This window comes from Pleurodeles waltl, chromosome 5 (assembly GCF_031143425.1).
Source record: "Pleurodeles waltl isolate 20211129_DDA chromosome 5, aPleWal1.hap1.20221129, whole genome shotgun sequence".
Classification (NCBI taxonomy): domain Eukaryota; kingdom Metazoa; phylum Chordata; class Amphibia; order Caudata; family Salamandridae; genus Pleurodeles; species Pleurodeles waltl.
The window spans coordinates 667,072,982-667,093,713 of record NC_090444.1 but is presented as its reverse complement, the minus strand read 5'-3'; the positions used below and the strand labels follow the sequence as shown (position 1 = coordinate 667,093,713).

General features: G+C 43.5%; 1 protein-coding gene across 1 annotated transcript in view; it reads left to right on the top strand.

Moving 5' to 3' along the window:
- HS3ST5 (heparan sulfate-glucosamine 3-sulfotransferase 5) overlaps window positions 1-20,732 on the top strand; it is a 514,857-nt gene that overhangs the window by 222,774 nt on the left and 271,351 nt on the right. The window contains exon 3 of the mRNA XM_069234547.1: window positions 10,638-10,718. The gene's annotated coding sequence lies outside the window, so the exon portion shown is untranslated. The remainder of the gene's footprint in view (window positions 1-10,637; window positions 10,719-20,732) is intronic.

Here is a 20,732-nt window from a genome sequence, read left to right as displayed (position 1 = left end):
CTCCCTCACCCCCGCATACACGCATTCCTACTCCTTCCACCCCCACATTCACACACTCATACTCAACCCACACCCTGCATACATGCATTCATACTCCCCCACCCCCACGCATACACGTATTCACACAAGCACACAAACACTTGCACACACACCCACACAAACATGCACAACACCCCAAACCCCCTCCATTCACACACAACCCCATTCACGCACACAACCCTCAACACCTACCCCCCACCGTTGGACGATCACCTTACCTGGTGGTCCCAGTGGTCGTCTGGGAGGGAACGTGGTCCATGGCGCTTACTCTGCCGCCAGTCAACACAACACCGCCACGCCATTTACAGTGTTGTTATACAGCGGGCGGTGTTGTGTTGACGTGGCAGAGGGCCAACCTCCATTAGACCACCGACTGCCAGTACGGCTGCTGGCGGCTTTCCGCCCAAATTGTGGCAGAGAGCAGCCAGCATTCATAATATGATGGTCTTCAGACCGCCAACACTGATGGTCATATGGCGGGCGTGAGTTCTGCGGTCTACGGTATAGACTGCCAAACTCATGTGGGCTTTAGTGTTTGGCATAATATATCTAGAAATTGTTTTACTTCATGATAGCTAATCAATATTTAGTGCTGCAAAGGTCAAACAGTATTTTTATGGTTAAAATGGAAGGAACTACTTCATATGATCTGCGAAAGAAAGAATGTATTATTCTATCTTTGACTGAGATATGATGTAGTGTGTATCTAAGGTTCAAATCTGAAAATATTTATTAATGCCCATAATAGGCATGTATCAGGAAAGATCTTCATGTTAAACAAACATAACCCCACTTTTAGATCAGACTTCACGGCACACAGCCCAGCTGTCTGGCGGAGCTTCTTCTGAAAATATACAAGTAGTCAGTGCGCCAACGCCCAGTCGGATGGCAGCTCCTAAGTTGATCTTGGGTGAGTGGGACGCCCCGCATCATGGGAGTGTTTTTGGACCAGGTTGTTGCTGGGGGGCCGCCACACATGGCTGTTAGACTTACCTCATAGCAGCCAATCCACCACTATGAATTACCTTACTCTCGTTCTTATCCCCGGGGTGCCTTGGTGAAAGACGCCTCCATACTGCTTTACTTTCTCTTTCCCAGAATCCTCTAATGAGGATTTCTGGAATGCGCCCTTCTGTTTCCAAGATGGCCGCCTGATCATGAGATGATTCCCAGTCCAATATGACGAAACTCTCGTCCTGTGAGGTATTTCCTGTCTTTAGTGTATAAAAGCCAGTTGATCAGTTTAGGGTTTCCTGATGATTCTTCAGTCATAATAGTTCCTAGCATTTCCTGTATATTCTTCAGTCTCTTGTTCCTTGGATTCCAGTCCCCTGTCCTTGGGTTTCTTTTGTTACATGGAGCCATGCTGTCAATTAGGAGATTTTTGCCTTCAGACGTTTTTCACCATTGGATGTTCCTTCTGCAAGACACTATCTGCCTATGTGCTTTCATATGTCAAAATGTGTTGTGGCATCGTGGCTACTGGAAGGTGTCAACCTTACACCTGGCAGAGCAAGGCTGTAAAGACCTGCGCTTCTTGACCTCCTCACAGTCAAAGGTTTCTCATTAGGGGTCCGGTTCATGACGGCAGTGGGCTTCAGAAGAGTAAACCTCTCTCACCGCATGCTATTAACACTTGGATACAATAATTATAAAAGCTTTTCTTGCCATTTAAGTCTCCCCCAAAGTGTTGCAATATCAGCAACAAACGTTTCAGTCTTCCATAAATCAAACAACCATCCAAGAGGCCAATCATCCCATTCGGTTTACAGTCTCAACAGTAGCGTCTTTCTTATGCACTGTGCAGTTTCTTCTAAGAAAGCTTCGTAACACACTTACCAGTCCATGATGAACACTATATTTTTTTGCTGTACTTATCTCTATATAGGAACTGCTCAATGTATAGAATAAAAATACCTTCCGAGTACCTATAAATATTAGGATATAAGGAGGTCTTTATTTTTTTCTTATTTCAGAACATACTAAAGAGGCACTTAAAACTGTGATATTAACTATCACCATCATAACTCACGATTACCATATATATTGAGCCCATAGAAAGGAACCCATGATCATGAAACTACCAAAGGTGCATATGAAATGCAGAAGCTGAAGGATCTCACTGTCTGTGCTGTAATCTTGCCTGAAGCACCTCAGAGTATTTTTCGTTGTTCCACTTTCAACAAAATGAGATGTTCAATGAAGTCTGCTCTGCTCTTGAATCTTTGGTATCATGAGAGTCAGGGGCACTGTTGTTAATTTTAAATGGGAACTTAAATAATACCTCTAGTAATTGCTTAAGGTACCTCAGCCTTATACAGCAAGGATATTGTATCTTACTTAAGATCGAGTAACCGCTGCGCTTTTATAAAAACTCTTCAAGGACTTGTGTCCGAATCCTCAATGAGCATCTAATAATGTCTTGCAGTACGTCCCTTTGTGAAATACTCTTTAAGGGCTTGTGTGTGACTCAAAATATATAACCAGTAATAGCCTACAGTACTCCATTTTTGTGCAAGAATCTTGAAGGATTTGTGCCTGATTCAGAGGAACATCTTGTGACAGACAGTCTTGTTTGAGACACACACTCACTGTGAAAGATTCTTCACACGTTTTTTCAATAATTTCTGTAAAGTTGTTTATGCTAACAACTGAGTCTGTTTTTTAGCCATGGCATGGTCTCTTCGAAGAAAGAGACAGCCACCAATTTACTTTTTGAACTGTTCCATACCTCAGTTAGATAATGATCTGTTTCTTCACAAAATAAATGAACTTCATAAATGTCAATGACTGTTAACAGCTATACATTTTTGGTTCACCTGCTTTTTCTATTTTATATACATATATATATATATATATATATATACATATATATATATATATATATATATATAGTTTCAGTAATGACAAACAGCTTCATACCACTCAAAAAGCATACATTTGAAAGGATATATTCAGTGGGATTCGCCATTGTCATAATTTTCTGCTATCCTGAGATTGAGGGGGTACTGCTGTTTGTTTTAATTGATGATGCATCTGGGACCTCCAGTAGTGGTCTACGCTACTGCAACCTGGTGCATGAATGATGTGTGTCTGACTCATAAAAGATGTCTAGTAATAGCTTGCATTACTACACATTTGTAAAAGACTCTTCGCGGGCTTGTGTCTGATTCAAGAGGAGCTTCTAGTAACAGCTTGTGGTACTTTACCTCAATGAAAGAATATTGAAATAAGTGTGTTTGGCTAAAGAGGGACCTCTACTAAAAGCTTGTGGTACAGTATACAAAGTTTCACCCCTTTCTGCATTTCACCCTTACTCCCAAAAAAGCCTTCATCCATGCTGATGAGATAATTCATGCGCTATAGGAAGATAGGTCCAGGCTTCATGTATACAGTGTAAAACTGTCCCTTTAATGCTACAGACAAGGATTTGTATGCTTTAAGGTCTTGGTGCAATTCAACATGCCCTGAAGCAGTTCTGAAGATTAGCATAGGACGCTGACGCATATTTATCATGTCTGAGTTGATGGGCAGCTTTCTGCTTGAACTTATCATTTAATTGCAGCAGTATATCAGTGTTAGAACGTGGGTTATTAATTTAGAATGTGGGAACCTTTACAAACTTTATAAACACAGCCTGCTCAGCTCTCAACACAAGTCTCAATGATACTCTTCTGAACATGTGGGGGCGTATTAATGAGCGGTTTGCACAATGCATGCACCATACAACGTGGTACATGCATGGTGAAAACCACTAAGTCATATTTTTATAGCCACGCAAAGCCACTTTGCAAGGCTTTGAATGGCTTCAAAAATAGGGAGTAAGGCAAGGCAGCCCACATTTCTGCATTGCCTTACTCTGCACAAGGGAGGTGTTCCACATGTGTTGCCTGGGTGTTCCCATGCAACTCCCGTGGTTTTTGACACATTTCCAGATTTACCAAACCTGGGAATGCGCCAAAAAGATACACCTTACCAGGAGAGGTGTAACAAGGAGAAATATATTTATTTGTCCTCTGTTTTGCCTTTTTCTATGTGTGTTGTATTCTGCAGCACACATAGAAAGAGAAAAAATACTCTCATTATTATTTTTGGCAGGAAGGTGTTCAGTCCTGCACAAAAACAATCCTGCATGCAACATAGACACTCTTGCACCATGTTGGAGGGGTGCCTGCGTTGGCTATAGGCTGCCAAAAAGGTGCCAGCCAGGGGGACAGGACAGAAATGTGCTGCGTTGGATAGATACGCCACATTCCTTCCCTTTTCCTGTGATGCAGGGCAGTGTAGCAAGGTGACTTGCTGCACTGCCCTGTGTGACAAAACCCATAAACATGGGCCGTACTATCTGTGGCAAAAATAGAAGACAATTTCCCAGAGAAATGGTTATTAACTTTAAACAGTGCCATTGATTTAAAAATCTAAAAACCATATAATATAACTCTCGAATGAATTTAAAAATATAAAAATGTAATAAGCAAAAAAAAATCACACCAATAAAAATAGGATAAGGAGACCCAGCGATATGAATGTTTTAATTGTTAAGGCAAAAAGCCCTAAAAAAGTAAAGAATACAGATTTGTTCTGGTCAAAGTTTTTACCTTCTTTCTTTATCTTCTTTTTGGAAGCCCTGGGGGCAGAAACCACTAGACACCAGGGATATTTTTTTTATTATACATACGCATAAGGGGAGCGGCCCCTTGGGCTAGGGCTGCTCCCCAAGGGGCCAAATTATTTTAAGGACATTTCTGCCCGAAAACCCCTAAAAACCAGGGATATATTTTTTTTTTTTTATATTTGTGGGGAGCGACCCCTTGGGCAAGGTTCGTTTCCCATGGGGGTACTTTACTGTTGGTCATATCTGCCCCCCTTGGGGGCAGATCGGCCTATTTTTGGAAGGCCCATCTGCCCCTAAAGAGGGCAGAAAGCCCACCAGAGACCAGGGAAGATTTGTTTTTCAAAATAAGAGGATGGGGGTATGGCCACACCCCCACCCCAAATAAATGGGGCCAAAGTTGTTCTACCTACCAGTAGGCAGCTTGGGCAATTACCCCCCCAATCCACACTCCGGGGGGCAGAAAGTCTACTAGATGCCAGGGAATTTTTTAAAAAAGCTCTCCCCCGTACACTGAAACATCTTATCCCATGGCAAGCAAGAGGACATTTGATTATTTTGGTTTTGGTTTTACATTTGGGCCATGAGAGCTTGGTAACTCTCAAAATCGTCCCACTTGGAATGGTGAGGGCTGCAATTTTGGGACTTTGGGACGCTGCCACGTAGAAAAATCCACAAGACATATGAAAACTAAACATCTGGTTGATTCCAGGGTGGTGTGCTTCACATGCACCCCGCACCATTTTCTTACCCACAATGCCCTGCAAACCTCCAACGTTGCTGGAAATCACACATTTTCCCACATTTTTGTGATGAAACCTTCCATAATCTGCAGGAATCCACAAAATTCCTACCACTCAACATTATCTCATCTATGCTGATAAAAATTCTGCTGCACTTGTCAGCCTAAAAATGTTTTTTTTTTTCAAACTGCCCTTTTGGACCCGCTTTGGTTCCCCCTCAATTTCGACATGTTTTTGGCTCTTTCATATCACAGGCACTTGGCCCACCTACACAAGTGAGGTATCAATTTTACCAGGAGACTGAGAGGAACATTGGGTGGTAGGAAAGTTGTCCCAGTGCATTGATCCCACACAGAAATGTAGTAAAAATTTGATTTTTTAGCTAAATTTGAGGATTGCTGAGGATTCTGGGTAAGAAAACATTCAGGGATCCACGCAAGTCAGACCTCTCTGGACTCCCTCAGGTGTCTAGTTTTCAGAAATTTCTGGCTTTGGTGGGTTACCCTAGATGCCTGCTGAGCCCAGGACCAAACACGCAGGTGCCCCTACCCCCCCAAAACAGGTAGTTTTGTTTTTGGTGTGTCCAGATAGTGTTTTAGGGCATTTCCTGTCATGAGCACTAGGTGGTACCATTTTTATCTGGAGACTTGGGGGAACGCTTGGTTTAAGGAAATTTGTGGATTCCCTCAGATTCCAAAATTTTCTGTCACCGAAATGTGAGGAAAAAGTATTTTTATGCCAAATTTGAAGGTTTGCTAAGGATTCTGGGTAACAGAACCTGGTGAGAGCCCCACAAGTCACCCCATCTTGAATTCCCCTAGGTGTGTAGTTTTCAAAAATGCGCAGGTTTGTTTGTTTTCCCTCAGTGCCGGCTGAGCTAGAGGCCAAAATCCACAGCTAGGCACTTTGCAAAAAACAGCTCTGTTTTCTTTGGGAAAATGTGATGTGTCCACGTTGTGTTGTGGGGCATTTCCTGTCATGGGCGCTAGGCCTACCAACACAAGTGAGGTACCATTTTTATCGGGAGACTTGGGGGAACCTTGGGTGGAAGGAAATTTGAGGCTCCTCTCAGATTCCAGAACTTTCTGTCACCCAAATGTGAGGAAAAGGTGTTTTTTTGGCCAAATTTTAAGATTTGCAAAGGATTCTGGGTAACAGAACCTGGTGAGAGCCCCACAAGTCACCCTATCTTGGACTCCCCTCGGTGTCTAGTTTTCAAAAATGCACAGGTTTTGGTAGGTTTCCCTAGGTGCCGGCTCAGCTAGAGGCCTAAAGCTACAGCTAGGCACTTTGCAAAAAACACGTCAGATTTCATTGTAAAAATGTGATGTGTCCATGTTGCGTTTCCTGTCGCGAGCATTAGGCCCACCCACGCAAGTGAGGTACCATTTTTATTGGGAGACCTGGGGGAACACAGAATAGCAAAACAAGTTTTATTGCCCCTTGTCTCTCTCTAAATTTTTTCCTCCCAAATGCAAGGCAGTGTGTAAAAAAGACGTTTATTTGAGACATGCCGCCCTGTAATTCACACGCTAGTATGGGTACCCAGGAATTCAGAGATGTGCAAATAACCACTGCTTCTCAACACCTTGTCTTGTGCCCATTTTAGAAATACAAAGGTTTTCTTGATACCTATTTTTCACTCTTTATATTTCAGCAAATGAATTGCAGGGTACCGGGTATAGAATGAAAACCCATTGCAAGGTGCAGCTCATTTATTGGCTCTGGATACCAAGGGTTCTTTATGAACCTACAATCCCTATATATCCCCGCAACCAGAAGAGTCCAGCAGACGTAACAGTATATTGCTTTCAAAAATCTGACATCGCAGGAAAAAGTTACAGAGTAAAACGTGGAGAATAATGGCTGTTTTTTTCACCTCAATTTCAACATTTTTTTATTTCAGCTGGTTTTTTTTCTGTAGAAAAGCCTTGTAGGATCTACACAAGTTACCCCTTTGCTGAATTCAGAATTTTGTGTCTACTTTTCAGAAATGTTTAGCTTTCTGGGATCCAGCACTGGTTTCACACCTACTTCTGTCAATAACTGGAAGGAGGCTCTAAGCACAAAAAATAGTAAAAATGTGATATGTCCCAGTAAAAGGCCAAAATTGTGGTGAAATATTGGGTTTTCTTATTCAAGTCTGCCTGTTCCTGAAAGCTGGTAAGAAGCGCGAACTGCCCCAAGCAGCCAAAAAAAGGCTTGGCACCTGAGGGGGGAAAGGCCTAGTAGCGAAGGGGATAATAGGCTGGATGGCAGTGCACGTGCAGTGCTTGTACTGTGCATAATAAAGATGGAACGCTCAAGGGAGTGTCAGAAACATAACAGAATTCTTTCAGTGGTCGCAATGTGTCACTCGGTGTATGCTGTTTACTATCTGTAAAACGTACACAAAGTTAGTGCATCTGCAGTGCTTTCAGTGAGCGATGCAACGCCTAGCCAGGTAGGATAGAATAATGCTTGCAGTGTTTGCAGTATAATACAGTCCACACGGTGGATTGTCTGTGCAGTGCCTGTACTGCGCTTGAAGGTATTCGTCTTATAAGGAAATGATGCGTGCATTGCCTGGAGGGAGAAGGTGCACTCTATTCTTTTAGGGTTATAGAAAATATTGGCCTGGATGCCTGGAGTGTATATACTGTGTAATAACATGTAGCAGTGTGGTATTACAAACTCTCTGCAGTGGCTGTAGTGCGATAGAACACCCTCTGTGCAGTGGCTGTAGTGTGATTGCAGCGTTATAGAATATATACAGTGATTTTATTGCATGTCTTGTGACTTTTTGTTGCAATGCATAATAAAACTATGGTAACATACGTAAGTTTACCTACAGTGTGACTTGCTGTGCGTGCATAATGACTGATAGTGAGTGACAGAATGATGCATGTAGTGCGTAGATAGCAGTCTGTGACTGAACGTCTCTTCACTGCATTATAAAATAGAATGGGTGGTTTGCGTCCTGGAACGATGCACATAGGATGTTGAATGTAATGATGTGCATTGCGGTGTATGTGCAGTGCTTGCACCTGGTGATACATGACGTGGCAGTGTATGATGAAATAATACGTGATGTAGTGTTTCAACTGTCCATATTATAATAACAACGTAGTGGGGCAGAATACAGGCAGCCGGGGCTTAATATAACATGACTTAGACTTAGTCTGTGCTGTGCAGTGAGATTTTGTCTCAGTGCATGGATGTAACTCCTGCTCTGAATATACCAATCAATGAACGTGCAGTAAACTTCTTTAAATGCTGCACTGTTTGCAGTATGCAACTGCGCATCTGAGTATCTGCTGGTTGTAGTCTGTAACACAATATCATCTTTTTTCAGTGAGCACGGTGTTGTGTCACTGCTCTCCAATGCCCAGCACTGTATGATGGATCTGTGTACTCTACATTATCGGGCTTACAGTGTGATGCCTGGAGTGGCGGCAGACGCATCTGCTCTGTTTTGATTATTTATTTTCTTGTCATAGCGCAATACCTCCCCCACAGATAACAATCATAATAAAATCTCTCGGTCCCGGCACTACACACGTCACAAGTTGCAGCAGTACAAGATTATCACACACACCGTAGGCGCTCTCCGAACAGCTGTAAGAGCTTTTTGCCAACACGGGCCTAGAATTAGCAAGGATCCCCGCAGCATTAGAGGCTCAGTAAGGAGATAACACCAGACAGTAAGCATTGACAGAGCCAATAGGTCTCGTCTCTGCTATTTTTATGTAACATGTTGCACAGTGGCTCTAGCTGTTGTACCAAATAGCTTAAACTTAAAAAAAAAAAGTGCTATGACGTGCACAGTTTTGACCATGTTATAGCGCTTTTTTTAAACATTAAGCCATGATGCCATGCAATATGTCTAAAAACATTCCCAAAACCAAAAGATTTCGCAGAGGCGAAACCTATTGGCTTTGCCAATGCTTGTTTATTAAAGCCTTGCAGACAGGACAAATGCTAACAAGTTATTACAGTTTTATAATAAAAATGTAATCATTTCAATTTGGGAGTGCTTTCAAGGCCAATGCTGTGCACATCTTGCTTCTGGGCGGGTCATTGTCTGCTCACTATACCCGTAGTAAACATATTCTATCTACAACATCTGTAATAATCAGTCTACGATGAACCTGTGGTAGGACGTGGAAGTGTGCAGTGATGGAGGTGGTAAGTAAAGACATGTTTTTTTAAAGAAAGTAAATTGCTGTTCACCTCTGTGAAGGAATGACCCACCTATGTCCTCAACAGGATTAAAACACACTGCGCAGTATTTCCCAAGTCCCCTCTACAGGATTTGCTTTATAAAATCTCATATTGCCCTACTGTGATCTGGAACAGCCTGCAGATTTTTTTAAAAATGTCACCTTTACCTACTGGTACGCCCCCTGCCCACCCCCCACCAGCCATCACCCCACCAAGGCATTTGGTAAGACCACATCGAGATTTATGAAAAAAGGATGTGCCTCCAGAGATGCCCACCAAATATATAGGCCTCATCAATCCTTCTATGAAAAATCTTCTCGGAAAGGTTGGCACGGCCAGTGGGCCAGTCATAATAGACTGAGCCCATGCCCAGTGTGTTACTCTACACTATGAGAATTTATGGGAGCTTATCTGTTTCCCAAACTTCCAGGTGAAAGCATATGAAAATTATGATTTGAATATTGCACATAGTAAGTAAATACATTTAGAGCAAAGTGTAGTGAACCTAGTCTAAACAACATACGCTTCACTTCACAATATTTTGTGAAATATATTCCTAGTGACTATGATATTTGGTAGCACAAAATTTGAAACTCAATATTTATGTACAGTAATTAGAATTTTCCATTTTCGAGGGCCTTATTTATCTGCTCCATATAAGTACACTTCATGTTTGTTTAAAGACCATAGTTGTGGATGGGACAAGGAACCTATACTATTTTTATTATGTCTGCATTGTTTTGCCTCAATCGGGTGCCATTTTGGTTATGTTATGACATATAAGATTTGGTTATGGTATCAGCAGCTGCATACTTTGATTTTTCTTTATTATATTCAATTGTTTTTTAGAGTTTTTGTACAGTGTTGCTAACCACCTTTCTACCATTAGGGTCCAATCAAAGTGCTTTATTGATGTTTGAAGGGTGTGCCAATTGTTACTGACAGTCTCCATAGAAGAACAGTCAGACTGAAAATATGCATGTTGTTTTAAAACTTACTCCAGAAACACTAATGATCTAAGTTCCCTTTCCTATTCCCAGGTTCAACTACTAGTGGGTCGTTTCTCCAGACGAGATGCCGTATCTCCCTGCGAGCCGGAGTGGATTCCCTTCCTTACTTCGGTGAGCTCATTAATAATCAGTGCAATGTTCTGGAGGCGGGAGTTAGGGCCTGCTAAATGAATGCCTCTTCAGGTGCGAGTTATCTCACTGAGACTTGGTGCAGAGGCACGCGCGCGCGCAGAAGGCCTGAGAGATTGTTGAAGTCTCGCGCAGCAGGATGTTATCGACTTGTCTTCGGAAACTATCATTAGTATTAATCATAATTCCACAGCATGCCTCTGGCAGAGACATCATACTGCTGAGTGTTAGCTTTAAAGGCATCAAAGGTGGCATCAGATTACATTTAAAAACTAGGCACATTTCTAAACAGGAACACTTTTACATGTTGTCTCAGGTTTTCCTAGAAGTACTCTATGATTCATAATGTGCATGGAATAATGTATGTATTATACGCTTAATAATGTATAGTTATTGAACCCTAGAAGAAAAGCACATTACAATACGTCACTCAATTTTTTTTTAAATTTCGCATTTATGTGCTTTCTGTGTGTGGGGGTCATTTTTAGAGTACCCGCATGGTATAAATAAAAATAGAGTATATAAAAATGGGATTCCTTGACAAAGATAGAGGTAATACTGAACCTGTAACATAGCCCTAGCCTTCGTGGAAAAATGGTGGATATCTATGCTTAAGGCCAAGCACATACCTGGGTAATGCTCCCTTAGCCCCCTCCTTTAACACGTTTGAGGCACTAGAAGCACTTTCCGAGTCATCATCAAAGTCCACCCCATCATTTTAGAGGCAGTGCAGTGATGCGTGTCAATCAGATGACTAAAGAAAGGACGGAAACATTAACCTATAGATCTGTGTCAAATAGATCCATGACCTTTGGCATCGTTAAACCACAAATCTTTTTCTCAATATTCTTCACTGTTCTAGAAGTTCTTAGGGAAGGAGGATAAGGTTACTTCTATGCTTTGTGTTTTGATTAATTGATTGGTCTGATTGATTTTTTTCGAGTCTTTATTGGTTTGTCTATTCTAATTCTGCACCGGGAAGAGTTGTCTTTAATCTTTTAGCGGCAGGACACAGTTTACGTTTTTTTCACGTCATAAAACCTATAACATATTTACCCACCGTATTCTCTAGCATATAGTGATTCTTTGTTTCTTCCACAAATCCAATAGAGACCACACATTGGAAACGTTTGAAAGGACTCCCAGCGGGTTGCACAGCCCACTGATGCATGGGTTTTACTCCATCCTTGCTAGAGTGACAGATGTAGCACTAGTTGGCGTGGGCTTCTGAAGAGCACACTACAGCTGCAAATGATGTATCCGTTTTGAGCATTCTTGTGCAGTGCTTTGTTTTGTAATTTTCTGCTGGATAGATGTTTAATTAAACAATGTGACAATCATAGCGTGTGATTTGAAGGTATAAAAACTGAGATGCAACCAGGGCTGGGGAACCCAAAGCAGCCCTTGCAAATATGAGCACACCAACCCCACTCCCTTTGTCTCTTTGTGCTCCTTTTCCTTCTATCCATTCTCTCGCTCTACTTTTCTCCTCACCCTCTCTGATTGCTTTGTTTCTGCATTCCCCTCCCTTTAAAAGCCTTCCAGTACCTGCTGCAATTATTCCTGGGGGTGGGGAGAGCTGAGGAAAGTGACAGAGGTACCAGGAGCAGCTCTGACTTTTTAAAACTGGCTTCAAGGTTTCCAGCCCTTTGGGAAAAAAGTCTGGTGGAATACGAGGCCTTTCCGTCCATGGATGCAACCCGGTGTAATGGGAAGGTTGTACATGGTGGCAGGATATGTGAGATTCAAAGATGAATAAAGCTTAAGTTGCAAAATAAATAAATAAGTGCCAGGGGGCCTAAGATTTAAAGTAGTCCAATGATGGTGCTGCTGAATGCTGAGGTTGTCAAATACAAAGGCTGCCTAACCTTTGTTCCTCTGCATGCTTCTTTTTACTACCACCATATATTCTTCCTGTCTCTTTATCTCACTCTTGCAGGTTCATCTTATCCATGGTTTTTCCATTTCTTAAGGCTCTCTGTCTTCCACTTCATATTTTGTTTTCGCTTTCTATTGCTCTCTTGCTCTGGCTCCAATGCTGATGATGAATACTTAGGACCAGATGTACAACAAGAAGGAATAGTGAATTCCAAATAGCATTTTTATCCAAATTGCTAGTTGAAAATCGTTATTTCTTGTGTATGAAACATGTTGTTTCAAATGTGGATTCAAAGTGGGCCACAAATCGACCCTACCTCATGAATATTAATAAGGTATGTTTCACTTTGTGACTCATTAGGAATCGCTGCCATCACAGGGATGGTGGCCTGCTGGGGTCAGCAGACCACCATGTCTGTGATTGCTTTCAAATAAAGCAATCTATTTTTTAAAAATGCAGCCCATTTTCCCTAAAGGAAAACAGGGTGTATTTAAAAAGAAAACAATGACACTTTAAAGTTTAATTTTTAAGAGCAGGCAGTGGTCTGTGGAATTACTCTCTTCTCTCAAAAAACGTTTTTCCAACATTCACAAAGGGTAAGGGATCCCAAGGGCACCCCTTTAAATCTGCAAATGCATTACCACCAACTTTGAGTTGGTGGTAAAAAATAAAGGGTTTGTGACCGCATTCCAGTCTCAAAGCCTTGAAACATGGACATTTTGGGGGTCATTCCGACCGTGGCGGTCATGGACCGCCAGGGCCGGGGTTGGAGGATGCACCGCCAACAGGCTGGCGGTGCATCAAGGGCAATTCTGACCGCAGCGGTAAAGCCGCGGTCAGAAAAGGGAAACCGGCGGTTTCCCGACGGTTTTCCCCTGCCCCTGTGAATCCTCCACGGCGGCGCTGCAAGCAGTGCCGCCATGGGGATTCCGACCCCCTTCCTGCCAGCCTGGTTCTGGCGGTTTTCACCGCCAGAACCAGGCTGGCGGGAACGGGTGTCGTGGGGCCCCTGGGGGCCCCTGCAGTGCCCATGCCAATGGCATGGGCACTGCAGGGGCCCCCTAACAGGGCCCCACATTGATTTTCAGTGTCTGCCTAGCAGACACTGAAAATCGCGATGGGTGCCACTGCACCCGTCGCACACCAGCAACTCCGCCGGCTCCATTCGGAGCCGGCTTCCTCGTTGCTGGGGCTTTCCCGCTGGGCGGGCGGGCGGCCTTTTGGCGGTCGCCCGCCCGCCCAGCGGGAAAGTCATAATGACCGCCGCGGTCTTTTGACCGCGGTACGGTCTTCTGGCGGTTCCCGCCAGACGGGCGGCTACCGCCGCCGGCGGGGGTCAGAATGACCCCCTTTATTTGGAAAGGACTCACACACCCAAACTGCGATTCTGGTGATGTGCAGTTTGGGTGTTCATGCATCACGAAAAGCATTTTTGCTTTCACAAATGGCTCGATTTTGGAAACTGGGCCATTTGCTATGGCAAAAATGCTTTGTACATATGGCCCTAAGTCCCACTGCATCCAAAGAATGAGTGACTGTGCCCACCATGTGCTAACACTTTCACACTTTAAGAAGTGCTGATGAACTCATGAACCAGAAGAGTGACCTTGTCTTCAATGTCAAGCAAAGTAAAACAACAGTGTACTACTATCCATTCATAGAGTGACAGGAAATGATTTTCAATATATAGGTAAATCCAGTACATATACCAAACCTCCATTTAGTGTGCTTAATGTAGTTTAGGTGTTATATCACTGATCATCTATGTTTAGAAAAGTATATCACTCCTTGACAGTAATAACGTGTCTCCATTCAGCACTGGCGCTACAATGCCCAACGCTAGAACATCAGCAACTTCCCTCACATGCTTCTTAAAACACACTCTTCTGAATCTTTATATAAAAAATGCACTATGTGCCCGTCCACAGTCCTTTAACTATAAGATAGAATGTATGTCCTTGATTATTTAGTGCACTGCTAGAGATTACATCTAGGGAGTAAAAATAGTGAAGTTATTACCGTAATGGAGAGTGGTGTCTCTAGAAGTGATTTTTTAGGGGGGAACAGATGAAATTTGTGGGGTGTAAATATATATTGTATATCTATATATATCTATATACTTATATATATATATATAAATATATATATTCTTAGAATGCTTGTATAAATGACTTTACATATATGTATGTGTACATTTACATAGGTATAGTTACACATACACACATATATCTACTTGTAGGCTAATGTAATGTCTCCAAGAATTGTTGCTGTGCAGTGAAAGGTAGTTGGCCATATTAATGTGTATTGTAGGGTTCAGTGTCTATCTTTCTCCCTGTGTTGCTCCTGACACAAAGCAATAGTTAACAGTTTTGAAGAAGGGGCACGGGCCAGACTAAGGCTGGTGGGACAGGAGCTCCATCTGGCCCCTAGAAAGGCACAATTTATAATCGACTTTTGTTATTACCCAAATGTAATGGCTTAAAATGTATACCACAAAATACTAAATTGTTATTGAGTGCTTTATTTCCACATTTTTAGCAACAATATCTGCACCAGAAAAGATTTCTCGAAGGCTGAACAATGGTACAAGTGTTAAAAAGGGGAAGGAGAGTTGCAGGGCATTTTATAGTACCTTCTGCTCAACATAGTAAGAAAATTACATCTGGAAGTTTTAGGACTTATTAAAGCAAAGAAGAACCTGGGTTGGTCATTTTAAACTCTGAGTTGGTAATGCAACTCCAATCCAAAGTGGATTTTGTCCACTCTCACGTCATGTTGTTGGTTGTTTGGCATGTCATCCCACCTTCTAGGAAGTGCTTCCATTGAAACATAGGTGGAACTATTTTACTTCTGAAATGTACCCTCAGATATCAGACTGGTCACATTCTTGTCTTTGTCTCCTATGTGCATTCACTACCAAAAGCAGTATTGTTACTACTTTTTCCCCAATATGTAAAACAGCTTTGACGTGACTGTTGTTAGTGCTTGACTGTTGCTACTTTTTTCCTGATGAATGACCTTACCACTAATGAGATAGGATCAAAATATGTCAATGGGTGTTTTACTAATATCAGTTAATCAAAAATGTGAAATAAAAATACATAATGTGTAAGTTGATGTGTAAGTTGTGTAATATGGGCCTACGCCTACTTTGCCATCCTGGGGTTTGTGTGACATTTGTATACCACTCAGCATTCAGCTAGATGGTGTGTAAATGTCACTAGAATCGCACATATATATATATAACAGGCTGGTTGGTTTTGCAGGAGTCTTGCGGGAGCCACAGGCACACAACTTCAAATAAGAGAGTGATCTGATTGGATGACGGGGCTTATTTTCCTGTCAACTGTCTCGCTCCCACAGGAGTGAGAGGCTGTTGTGAATACAAGCATTTTAGTGATGTGTATTGAGCAAGTGTCATCTTATTACAATAGCGACATAGATCACTGGGTTAATGTATCTGCTTAGTGCACTCTGTGTATTCTGCAGGATACAGGTTTGAATTCTGGGAAATTGTAAAATAGACTGATGAAGAGACTGATTTGTCTAAGTTCTAAAGCTATTAAGGTCAGTTGGCTTCTACCCCCTGCTGCCCCTATCTCCTGGTGGAACTCGCTGTCCCAGGAGCCATTTGCTGTTCCTGAGGGGGCTGGACTACGGACCGGGCGCTGATAACGCGCTGCCCCGCTGCTGGTTGCTTCTACTCCCTGCCGCCCCTATCTCCCGGTGAGACTCGCTGTCCCAGGAGACATTTGCTGTTCCTGAGGGGGCTGGACTACGGACGCGGACGCTGATAACGCCCCGTGCCGCCCCGCTGCTGGTTGCTTCTACCCCCTGCCACCCCTATCTCCTGGTGGGACTCGCTGTCCCAGGAGCCATTTGCTGTTCCTGAGGGGGCTGGACTATGGACACGGGCACTGATAACGCGCCGCCCCGCTGCTGGTTGCTTCTACCCCCTGCTGCCCCTATCTCCTGGTGGGACTCGCTGTCCCAGGAGCCATTTGCTGTTCCTGAGGGGGCTGGACTATGGACGCGGGCACTGATAACGCGCCACGCCGCCCCGCTGTGTGGGACGCACGTGGGCCGTGCCCGGGCAAAGCCCGGGCCAAAGGCGGGCCCGTCCACGCCCGTCAAAGACCGTTAGAGGCCGGGCTGGGCAACCCCTCTGAGTCCTTTGTCGTAATACCCAGCGGGTCCTGGATTTCACCTTTTCAAGGATGAGCTATGTGATACCCCCGAGAAGGAGTTGCTGATTGATATACTTGTCACCACCTGGGAGGGGTCGGGCTGGATGAACCTTGTGGATTTTTGCAACTTGGATTAATGCCTCCAGAAAGAGGATTTGATCTCAGGTGACGCTCAGCATCCAGCGAACGCCAGCCCTGGGAGGGACTACATCCCCCATGCCCCATATAACCTTTTTAGGACCTGCGCTTCATTGTCATTGCCCAGAAGAGGCCGGGCAGGGCTGATCATCCTGGTTGTAGCAGAATATAACACGCAAGTAAGGAAAATTGTACAAATTGTATCTTGTCGCCCTGTGACATTTTGTGACTGCTTGTGTAACATGGGGAAAAGAAAGGCCGCAGGCATACCAGCTCCAGCCAAGGGAACCAAGAAAGCTAAAAAACAGCCACGTAAATCTGTGAATTCAGTCTCTTTGAGTGGGCCCAATTCATTTGACGCAATCGACCTCCTCTTTGAGGAGGTCGAATCTATATTAAGCTCTCTTCCAACGGGGCCGAAGGCTCCCCGAGAACGATTCTTTCAGGGACAGAAAAATTCCGGAAATATTTAATAAAAAGGGAAATAGACCATCTTCTGACATTCTATTAGAGACTGATGGAATTGAGGGGTTGCATACTCATAGGCACCTTGTTGCAGCATCCACGCTGTCCCCATCCTGCAGTGTACCTTGTCCCCCAGCACCCCGGAAGGGGCCTCCTTCTGAGGCAGCTATGCCATCTTTTCTTCCACTGAGCCGAGTGATCAAGGTGGCTCCATCATTATTATGTAATAATCGTTTTGAGCCACTGTTAGGAAAAGGGGATCAGCCTATGTCTATGGGTAGGCTTCAATCTTCGCCTGGACCAGCTATCCCGGTTGCCAGTCTATGTACCCCCCTATGTGATTTGAAAGGTCACAAGCCACCAGACAGCAGTATTAGCCTGGCTTCAGTCCTACAGAGAGTGGATGAAGTCAGGGATCTGGTTTTAGCGTTAACAAGATAAATGAAGGAAAAACTATTGTACCAATGTGGATGTAAATTCCAAGGGGCTAGTGGGGAGGCAAGGGAAAGTAAAGCCCTCACTCGGTCAGTCCATCCATGGGGTCTGTGGCAAGGGGGGCTATGGCCTCCTCTGATTGTGGGAAATCGCCTCCAACAGGTAGAGAGGGTTATTACTCCACCTACACCAAAGACAATTGGAGACATAGACGAGTGCCCGATAGAACATTCAGATGTAGAGATCACCAAGGGATTAGGACAAGTAATTCTATCCACCCTGATGTTGATAGAGGAAGGGCCAGGGGAGATAATCCCCCGGAAATAGCTGGCCAGGAGGGCAGACTTTCACCACTTCTAATTAGGACATCCGAACCTCCCCATAAAAGTAAAAACCCCTTCTGTAATGATATTGGTGGAATAGCTAACAAGGTGCAGGACCCGGGCATGAGAGGTGGAGATAATATAATCTACCTGGCTGATGTTCCAAAATTGCCACCAGGATTAGTCGAGAGTCATGATTCTTTAACCAATAAGGCAATACACTGGTTACACCCCCGACGACATTGTCTTTCTGTCATTCGTTCGGACATATTAGCAGTAGCTAGAAGCTGCATTCCAGATACCAATTTTGACACAATTTCTATTCATCTTGTAGACAAGACCCTGGTGACCCAATTTATGGATTTTGACACCCGTACCCGTTCGAACAAAGTATCGAGCAGGGGGGGATAAGGCTTACACTGAACCCATTTGGCCGTTGTCAAGACATAGGCCTTGGTGGTTCAAATTGTCCCCGGGGAGATGCTGCATCTATGGTAACTATTAATCCCTGTCTGCTGCCTGACTCTGTGTGACTGGCCACCGATCTGACAGCCTGTATGGAGTCTAGCCCTGAGGTTCTATATATTAAGGAGAGTGGTAGGGTGTCGTTGTCGGGCACTTGTGGCATTGATATGGACATGAGGGATTTAGGCAGTCCGACTTCAGAAATTGACCCAGTTAAAAGTACACTGTCCTTAAGAAATTAAAGACATGGACATCTGTCTGTTTCAGGAAACTTGGGCAGAGGATATCAATAATATAGATGGATTCCTTTCATTTTGTGTTCCTGCCCTACCACCAGAGAAGGGACGGGGTCGTGCCAAAGGCAGGTTGTTGTTACTTCTAAATATGAAATTGCAATGTGACTTTTTGTTATTGGACATCGATTCCGCTGATCTTATGGGAGTACGAATCAAGTTTAAACAGGATTTTACAATTGTTATTGTTAATGTTTATATTCGATCTGTCTCACGAGGCTCTGAGTCCCAGACTCTGGTTTCATTGTCCGATTTTTTGGATAGTCTCCAACCTTCCACTCTTTTAATTATTGCCGGCGACATGAATTGCACCTTTGAACCCTCCTCCTTGCTCAGTGGTTTAACGGATGAAGAAGATGAGCTATGGGGATACCACAGTTAACCAGCACTCGGTTCTCCACACGTTCCTGAGTGGCCTCACAACTAGCCACATTATGTTTAAAACATGGTCTTAGGGCTTGTAACGGCAGAACATCTTCTGATCTAAATACCGCATTGACTTTTAAACAGGGTATGTCTACAAATACCATTGATTATTTTCTTGTGGATGTTAGGTTGTGGCCTCATTTGAGGGACATGAGAGTGGAAGTGAGATGCTAGAGTGATCATTTTCCATTGCTTCTCACTTTGTCCGGGGAGATGTTTAGGAGGACACTAAATAATCTACATACAGTGGTCCCATTACCATGCTGGAATAGCAATTTTACAAAGGTTGCCTGGCCCAAAGTGATGTCCAACCCCCATTTGTTAAGAGGGATCTACCAAATCTTTTTAGACAATTTGGCGGCGTTAGAGGATCAGGCTGCTGATAACATTCCAATTCTCAACATACATGACAGTTTGGCCAAACAATTGCAGAGTTTTTTTCTCTGCATAAAGGGTATGCCGAGGCCTAGTGGAAGGAAAGTAGTCCGTAAGGGATGGTTCGATGAGAGCTGCTCAAGGGCAAAGTCTGGGTTAAAAGCAGCGGTTATCTCAGGCCCCCAAGGGGAGGTCCAACAAGCTAGACGTATATACAAAGACACCATACACAAGCAAAAAGGCTGTGGGAGGACCATTTGTGGCAGGAACTATTATATGCCTCAAGATCAAATAATAATAAGTACTTTTGGGAACTTTTGACCAAAAGACAAAATGGTGGCAGGAATTCTCTTGATAACTATATACAACCGGAAAGCTGGGTGGAGCATTTTTCCAGTCTCTATGCTCTGCCAGCAGATCTGTTGGCATATGATGAAGATTATTCCCAAATAGCAAGGCCAAATCTACATTATAGTTCACCTCTATCTGGGGGAGGTGGCTAAGCCACTGATGATCGTATTTTCTTCTACATGGAAGAAACTCTTGATGCTATTAATTCCTTAAAACCCGGCAAAGCACCTGGGCCGGACAAGCTTCCAGGAGAGCTTTATAAATTAGAACCAAATATATGGTCCTGGTATATAAATGCAATCTCAAATAGCATAGCTGCAGGGGGGCAAATTCCTGATACATGGAAGGGGGCTGAAATTATACCAATTTACAAAAAAGGCAATGTAAATCTTCCCACCAACCGGTTAGCCTCATTGACAATTTACAAAAGATTTTTGCTAAACAACTTTTACAGAGGCTAACTAGCTGGGTTGAAGATCACCAGATTCTTTCCCCACTCCAGGCTGGTTTTCATCTGAAAACAAGCACGGTGGATCAGGTCTTTAGGCTGGCTGTTCTGTATTGGAAACATGTAGTTCTTTCTAAACAGTCCCTATATGTAGCATTCATAGATTTACGATCTGTCTTTGACCTGGTCCCTAGAGCTAAACTGTGGGAAG